Below are 9,026 nucleotides of genomic sequence, written 5' to 3' on the forward strand. Positions count from 1 at the left end.
AATACTCGCCTTTCCTGTTAGAACCATTTCATGAGAAATATTACCAGTGTCCCTGTGGCCTGCAGTCATGGCCGAGTGGTTAAGGCGATGGATTCGAAATCCATTGGGGTTTCCCTACGCAGGTTCGAATCCTGCTGCCTGCGTTTCTGTCCAAAGCAGCTCATGTATTTTCAGGTCTGGTAGTTAGTTGACATTCAGGGAAGACGTGGTCTGAACAAGAATCTTGCTGTACTCAAAACCTTAGCTCTGTTTCTCTTTCCACCGATACAGCTGGACCTGTTGAGTTTCTGCAGTATTCTGTGTGTTTATTCTGCATAACTGCTGCTTTTCATGAAATATCTTCAATCCCAGTCCTCTGGCAACTGACCCTTGTCATTGGCACAGTTTCTCCCGACGATCAACCAGCTCATCCTCACTCCCACCCAACTCCATCATTACATACAGCCCCGGGAAATTGCCAGTTTTGCTCCAAAGAGAACATTCCCGGCCTCGGGATTCTGTCCACCAAACGGGACTTCCTCATCTCTGGACATGGTGCAAGCGATTTTGGGAAAATATTGTCAGTTGGTGTGGAGAAAATATTAAGGAAGCGAAACAGTAAACCCAGACTCCAGCTTTGTGAATCTTTAGGAACGTTTTGGGAACTGGAATCACAGGAGAATAAAGAGTGAACTTTCCGACTGAGCACAAACATTCCAGACACCTGCCACTTATTTAAAAGGCCGGGACATTGACTCAGATGTTCTCGGGACATGAACTGATCTGAGACATTGAAAGAATTCTCGTTCCTGCACATCAGGAATTCAAATCTCAATTCGGCTCCAGGACAATGAGAAAACTCGGAAATAGAAAGGGTCGAAGCGGGACGGGACCGGTTGTAGGAGAGCTGGTTCCCGGTGATATGGATGGGTCTGCAGAGGGTCGGATCAGACTGTTCCCCTGTCTCCTCAATGAACGTCCCAGGTTTTATTTTGGAAAAGTACAGCTGATACAAGACAATTATCATTCCAAGCGAGGCAGTTGGAAGTTTGAATTCACTACGAGCCCGCTTTAAGGGCTGCTGCAACAGCTCGCCATTTTGGTGGTGCAATTGGCTGGCACTTTCGACTGTGAAATGTGAAGTTGGCGGTTTGAGGCCACTGAGGAAGGAACAAGTGTTGTTCTCACTCTACCAGTTCCCTTTTGACTCTACAGTTACGGGTTTTAATGCAGTCAGGAACATATTCCCCAAACGTAAGTCTTGTCCGGTGAGTGACCACAAACGTATTTCGATGTTGCTTTAATAGCTACCATAAAGAGCTGGGAATGCTTGGAATCTGAAACAAAAACAGAAACTGCACTACAGAAAGGAGAAACCAGAGTTCTGAAGAAGTTCTGAAACGTTGACTCAAATTCTCTGCCCACAGATGCTACCAGATCTGCTGAGTTTTTTTTCCTGCAATTTATATTTTCACTTGTAAATGAACATTTATTTTATCTATTGGGATGAAACAACCAGAATCACCATGTACTAAATTTAGCACTTTAGAAATCTGCGAAGTGATTGGATTCAAACAAACCCAGCAATAATTTATCCATCCACAGCTCGACTGGCCACGGAAGCGACCTGAAAAGATAAACGGCACAGTACTTCTCCCAGTAGTCATGGCAAAGTGGTTAAGGCGGTGGATTTGAAATCTACTGGGGTATTCCTGCGCAGGCTTGAATCCTGTTGACGACGGATGAAAGCTGAGAACAAATGCAAAGGCAGTTTGCTCCCTCCATTCTGTTTGCGATGGGAATCAATGCTGGGAGAAATGAAACTTTTCACGTAGATTGCCAATGGTGGGAAAAGGCAACTCACTGCCTGTCATGGTAGAACAAGCACAAACCTTCAAAGAAGTTACGGTGTTTTAAGATTTACACTTGCAGGGCCAACTGTGGTGAGGCGGTGAGGCTGTGAGCCATGTGCTGGGAAATAAGACTAGAACAGTCAGTTCTGAGAAAGGGTCAGCGGACCCGAAACGTTAACCCTGATTTTTCTTCACAAATGCTGTCAGACCTGCTGAGCTTTTGCAACAATTTTGGTTTTGATCCGAGAACAGTCAAGGCCTTGAGTTCAACTGGTCAGACCTGATGGGCTGAAGGGTCTTTTTCTGTGGTGGAGACCTCTATGACCAGCTGTGGTCAGCTTAGTTTGTGAAGTGATAGGACAACGTTTGCAAAATGCACCCGAGCCAGGAAGGTGTCGAACTGACTGTCCCCTCATCTGGCTATCAGACACGTTATCCATTGGGATTGGGGATAACTGGCACTGTGCATGTTCTTGGAATCAGTATCTGGGAGAATCAGGAAGATGCAATGCCGGTGTCTCTTCGCCCAGCCGTGTGCAAACCCATTGCTTCTCAATCCGTTCCTTGTGCCTGACATTCCCTGGACCTGCTGTCAAGGTAAAGATTGGTTTCACGATCTGCCTGTGTTTATATTGAGCAGCTCATTGGCCTTGGAGCTGGGCAGTCAGAGGGAGCTGGAGGTGAGACAAGGACAGAAGCAGAAAGAGATGCGACATGAAAGTGTTTCGGGTTTGTCGTGGCCAAGTTCACACAGGTGAGCTGATACACTTGTGAAGGTCTGAACGGTCTTCTCCTGTTCTCAGTCGGTCTGGTCCGAACTGAATCTTAAAACTTCCTCTCTGAGATGGGAATAGACCGGTGAAGTAGAAACACATTACTTGCAGTTTTGTTTTCCATGCCTGGCAGTAATTCCCCACGCTGTTTCAGACGTGAATGACAAAAGGATCAGGATGTCAGAGACTGCATCATGACACAGATACAGTTCACCATTACTAGGGACAGATATCACCAATTGTGAATAACGACAGAGAAATACAAGAGGCAGAGAGTCACCGTGCACTCGATGGGCTGAACGGCTTATTTCTGCACGGGAATGATGCCATGGGTTGATGACATCACTCTCCCTGTCTCTGTGACGGAGCGGGTGAGGGAGAAACAATGGCTCATTATTAACCCTCCCTTCCGCGTTGTACTGTCTGCAGCCCCGCAACTCAGGGCCGTTGGAGATGTCTCTCAGTGCGTGAGTGTTTCACTCAGATTCACTTAACGCGGGACTGTTGGTGTCAGACATTAACTCCTGCTGTGGAGGTCACAAACGAACGGGCGCCCTGTGTGCAGACAAATTCTGAACATCAAACAGGCTGCACAGAAAGATCGCATTTGAATTTGCTGAAGAGACTAATTTCTAGTTTCGACTTCTATCTTTCCCAGCAGCTCTCCATGCTTCTGTCTGCCTCTGATAAAAGTCATTTGATGAAAGTTCCAAATCGCCGTTTACAATTTTCTGCACAAGTCTGATTCCACCCCTTCTGCTCCTTCCTTCTTCCAGTGTTTGAGAGACAGCGACAAAGTGTATACCACCTTCCAGCACTGCCTGCCCGTGGCCAAATGGTTTAATGCATCTGCCGATGGCGAGAGCTCTGTCCCAGGGGAAGGGAGACAGAACGAAAAGAAGATGTTTATGAAAGCTACGGGGAATAGAATTTTTTTCAGCAATACGTTCAGATATGTTATTACATACCTCTGGAGCAGATAGAACTTGACTCTGTCTCCTACATCTGAGGTAGGGACACTATCACTGCCTGAGTGGCACCTCATTTATTGTTAACTGGGCTGTCAATAGACTGTGTTATTGGTCTTGTGGTCTAATTCTCACATCAGGCAGTTATTAGGAATGCGAGAAGTTGTAGGCTTGAATCCCACATGTTGTTGCCTCTGACGTTTTTTTAAAATGTTCGGGAGAACATGGGGGTGGTTCTTTATGAGATCGATTTCAGTCTATGATCCCAAAGTGTGTTTGCTGCGAATATATCACGTGCATCCCCTTCACCTGATGAAGGTTCAGGGTTAGTAATAGTCTGAAATTACGTTTCGTTGGATTGGTTCGTAAACTAGCACAGTAACTGGATAAAACGATGGCAAGTCTCAGTGGAGAAAGAGGTGACAGTGAATCAGGCATCTGAGGACAAATTTGTTTCTTTTCCAAGTGAAATTTACTGCTTCCCAAAGTGGGCTCCATTGAAGTGAAGCAGTGACAGAGATTACCTTTGCTGGTGCTCACCTCGTGAATCACATTTCCACCTTGGTCCCTGTTAACATCACAACCGGACAAGATGGACCTTGTGTGCTGTGGGCCAGTGGTGTAATGGATAATGTGTCTGATTTCAGATCAGAAGTTTGTAGGTTTGAGTCCTGCCTGCTTCAAGCGCAGCTGATACCTTTTTTTCTACACTTGCAAGTAGACTCGTTCTTCCAAAGTGGGAATGTATGGCGGGCGTTTTTGTTGTCAGATTCCGAGGAGCTACAGTGATTGGAAATGAAAAGTTGCGCATGAGCAGCGTTTGCGACCCATTCAGCTCACTGTCCGTTTCATTTCCGAGCTCACAACAACAGTTCTCATTGCCTGGAGAACTTGCTTGTGGTCCATGTAAAGCTGCCTTTAGTCGGGGAAACATGTGTCGGGACGGAGAGGGGACCGAGAGTGAACGTGAAGCACCTGGAGCGGGTGTAATCCTGAGGCCTCTGTCACCCTCGGGGATGTGTCTGTGTATCTCCCTCTGTGGTTAAACGTGAGGATGAGTTCCATAAGTGGGCTGTAACACAGTTTTACTGTCACGAAACCTCAGTCCCGTTCGTACATTACAGGGTTAATCTCATTGATATTTGCCCTTGGTACGTCAGAACGCACAACGCAGTGGGCCAAACGCTGGAAATGGAGAGTAAAATAGACAAATGTCTGATCACACGCACCGACACGACGGGCCAGATGGTCTTTTTCCACGCTATAAAAACTTGAAGACAGTGAGAAACTGACCTGTCACCAAAAGGATCAAAAATGGAAAGGCAAAAACAATGTCGTTGAGAAATGATACAAGCACCTCTGGCGCGTTCTCTGGTTGTCTAGTGGTTCGGATTTGGTGCTTTTGGAACCACGGCCCTGGTTTGAACTATCGAGTGGAAGTTCTTCCCTCCTAGCTTTTAGTGATGACAGCTTTGCTGACGCATTGTACTTTTATTCATTAACTGGTGTTGCTGGCAAGGCTGCATTTATTCAATCAACCACATTGCTGTGGGTCTGGAGTCACATGTAGACCAGACCAGGTAAGGGTGGCAGTTTCCTTCCCTAAAGGACATTAGTGAACCGGATGAGTTCTTCCGACAATGATTGCAGGGATTGCATCGCCTCCCCTATGAGGAGAAGGAAAGGGGCTGCGAGATAACTTATTGTGTCCCAAACGATATTCAAGCTAACATGAAACAAAGAACTGAGGATGCTGGAAATCTGAAACAAAAACAGGAATTAGAGAAACCCAGCAGGCCTGGCAGCATCTGTGGAGAGATACAGCGTTAATGTTTCAGATCCACTGAATGTTCGTCAGAACTTGGTCAGTTATGCCCTTTTATATTATAATGCCAGGGAAAATGGATTTCAAACTGGAGAAAGCGGAACTGTAATAACCTGATGTTGTTCAGTAGATGTATAGCAGAAAAGTACAAAAAGGGCTGCTGTTAACAGGAGATAGCAAGAACTGCAGATCCTTTATTCGTTCACAAAATGAGGGCGACGCTGGCTAGGCCAACATTTATCACCCATGTCTAATTGCCAGAGAAGGCAGTTACGAGTCAACCACATTGCTGTGGGTCTGGAGTCACATGTAGGCCATACCAGGTAAGGATGGCAGTTTCTTTCCCTAAAGGACATTAGGGGACGAGGTAGGTTTTTCCCCACAATTGACAATGGATTCATGGTCATCAGTAGATTCTTAATTCCAGATATTTATTGAATTGAAATTCCACCATATGCTGTGGCAGGATTCAAACACAGGTTCCCAGAACATTATCTGGGTCTCTGGATTAGCAGTCCAGCGATCATACCACTAGGTCGTCACTTCCCTGTCGGAGTCAATGCAGTGTGCAGCTGGAGGAACACTGCAAGTCAGGCAGCATCAACGGAGCAGAAGGAGGACAACTTCTTAAAGTTTGGCATCCTTCGAAGAGGCTTCACAGAAGGGAGTAAACCCGAAACGTCGATTTTCCTGCTCCTCTGATGCTGCCTGACCTGCTGTGTTCCTCCAGCTGCACGCTGTATTGATGCTAACAGGAGCTTCTTTTAGCGCGCCCATCTGCGGTAAAGGGGCGACACCAATAAAGGTGTTGTTCAACTCGTGTGATTCCAGAACATTGCCTCGAAATCACCAGTGGTTTCTCGCTTAATTTGTTCAGGGTCTGGTCTTGAAGAGACCATGACTCAACGTATGAAAGTACATTTCACTGGAGTGAGTCATAAAATTGTGCCGTGACTGTGAATAAAATGATGGCAAGCTCCACCAGAGAACCAGGCCACACTGAAGCAGGCGCCAGAAGTCAAACGTGTTTCCTTTGTCAGTGAAATTCACCGCTTTGCAAAATGGGGACCATTGAAGTGAAGCGTTGAAGTGAAGATTTTCTTTGTTGGTCGTTTGGCTTGTGAATCCTGTTTCCGTCTATCTCCCTGTTAACATCACAACTTGACAAGTTGTGGCATCCAGCAGTGTAATTTGTGCCAGTGCTGTAATGGGTGATGGGTAATTCGAATCAGAAGGTTTTAAGTTTGTATATTCTCTGGATCGTGGGCAGACAACAGCGTTTTCCTTTCTTTTCTAACCTTGCAAATTGACAGTTGCTTCTAGTCGGGAATGTGTCAGGAGCTCTCTTGTCAGATTCCCGGGAACTGTTTTGCCAGACTCGCAACAGCTGCAGTGATTGGGTCGGTGAATTTTAGAAACTGAATGTTACACCTAAGCAGCCTGTGGGACTATTGCAAGTCATTTTCCATTTCATATGGCAGCTCAGGGTAACGGTTCTCATTGTCTGGAGAAGTCACTTGTGTTCCACGTAAAACTGCCTTTTGTTGGAAAAACTTGTGTGTGGGAACGGAGAGTAGGCGTCAAGCACACGGAGCGGGTATCATCCTGAGGCCTCTCTCACTCTCGAGGTTGTGTCTGTGTGTCTCCCTCTCTGGGTGAAAATGAGATGAGACCCTCAGGGAGGCTTTAACACAGTTTGACCAACTTAAACGTCAGCCCCCATTCGTTGTGATATTTGAGATTACAGGGATTATCTCATTGAGATTAGCACTTGAAACGTCAGAACACAGAAGGCTATGGGCCAAATGCTGGAAACTGGGATTAGAAAAATGGAGGTTTGGTGACTAGAATTGACACGATGGGCTGAGGTGTCTTTTCCCCACGCTGCAAAGATTCAATGAGAGGGAGAAACTGATCTGCAATCAAAATGATAGCAAATCAAAAATCAGAAGCAATGTCGTTGAGAAAAGATATGAGAGACTGAAGCACCCTTTCTGCTGGTCTAGTGGTTAGGATTTGGCGCTTCTCGGTCAAGGAATGGGAGTTCTATGCTGCTAGTTTATTGTGATGACTGATTTTCAAGAGCTGGAAAGAAGCTGTAGAGCCGGAAGATGGACTATTTTGTCCCAGATATTATTCAAGTTAACAGAAGTCAAAGAACTGCAGATGCTCGAAATCTGAAACAAAAACAGGAATTGACCAAGAAACTCAGCAGGCCTGGCAGCATCTGCGGAGAGAATGAGAGTTCATCTTTTCCGTCCATGGACCGTTAGTCAGAACTAGATTAGTTATGCATTTCTGTGATATAATGTTAGGTGAAATTATCAGCTTTATCTGTCAAATTGGCATATTTACCAAAATATCTCTCTCTGATTAGCCTACAATTGTTAATTGTTACAGTTCAGAAAACAGCAAAAAATAAAATTGCCAGTTTTGTTAACCTCAGGCAACTGCAGTGGAATGGAGGTTTTGGAGTATATCTGTAGCTCGGGTTGTGGGTGTTGAGGTTGGTTGGCTTGCCGAGCTAGTTTGTTGTTCCGCAGATGTTTTGTTCCCATGCTTGGTAACATCCTCAGCGCAGCCTCTGATGAAGCGTCGGTGTGTTTTGCCGCCTGGTTTTTAAACTCTGGGGTCCGTTGCGATGGATTGCCTCAATTCCGGGTTTCCTCCGTAGTGGAATGTATATGGGGTCGAGTTCAATGTGTTGAGAGTGTTCAGAGTGGCACACAAGCCCACATCAACCCTACAACAAATGCTCACCCGAACTAAAGACCCACTCCCCACCATGTACAGGACCCATGTCATCTACAAGATCCCCTGCAGAGACTGCCAGAAACACTACATCGGACAAACAGGAAGGAAACTAACAACAAGAGTACATGAACACCAACTGGCTACAAAAAGACACAATCAATACTCACTCATCTCAATCAACATGGACAAGGAGAACCACGACTTCGACTGGGACAACACCAAGATCCTGGGACAAGCACGAGAATTCCTGGAAGCATGGCACTCCACGAAGCATGCTATTGATAAACACATTGAACTCGACCCCGTATACATTCCACGACGGAGGAAACCCGGAAGTGAGGCAATCCATCGCAACGGACCCCAGAGTTTAAAAACCAGGCAGGAAAACACACTGACGCTTCTTTGGAGGCTGCACTGAGGATGTTACCAAGCACGGTAATGAAACATCTGCGGAACAACAAACCAGCTCGATAAGCCAACCGACCTCAACTGGAGTGGAATAATAACACATTGATGCAGTAGGTAAATGCAGGTAGCAAGCCAGCTGGACCTTCAGAAAATTAGACAGTAGGGCTGTTGGTGAGAAATTCAGGCAAGATACCCTCACTGTAAGAAATAGGCACCGCTGGGATTTGAACTCAGAATCTCCTATGTATTAGGCAGGTGCTTTAAGCAACTAAGCCACGACATCACCCTTGGCCTGCTCCTCTGTTCATGTACATAAATACTCAATCACAGAAAATTGATGCTTTTGTTTTTCTTTCTCAATGTTACTCAGTGAGAATTTAAGTCAAACACCGCTTTTGTAAAAACGGACAGTTCACAGCTGAACATTTCCAGTGAAAATTCACAGAACGAGACAATCTCCTCTAAC

General features: G+C 45.8%; 1 non-coding gene across 1 annotated transcript; it reads left to right on the forward strand.

Annotated features, from left to right (window-relative positions):
* The first annotated feature begins 61 nt into the window (after nucleotides 1-61).
* Nucleotides 62-143, forward strand: trnas-cga. Its single transcript has one exon. It is a non-coding gene; the product is annotated as a tRNA-Ser (tRNA).
* Nucleotides 144-9,026: the final 8,883 nt, after the last annotated feature.

The sequence above is a fragment of the Rhincodon typus genome, unplaced genomic scaffold, assembly GCF_021869965.1.
Source record: "Rhincodon typus isolate 14 unplaced genomic scaffold, sRhiTyp1.1 hic_rhity00003672, whole genome shotgun sequence".
Lineage (NCBI taxonomy): Eukaryota > Metazoa > Chordata > Chondrichthyes > Orectolobiformes > Rhincodontidae > Rhincodon > Rhincodon typus.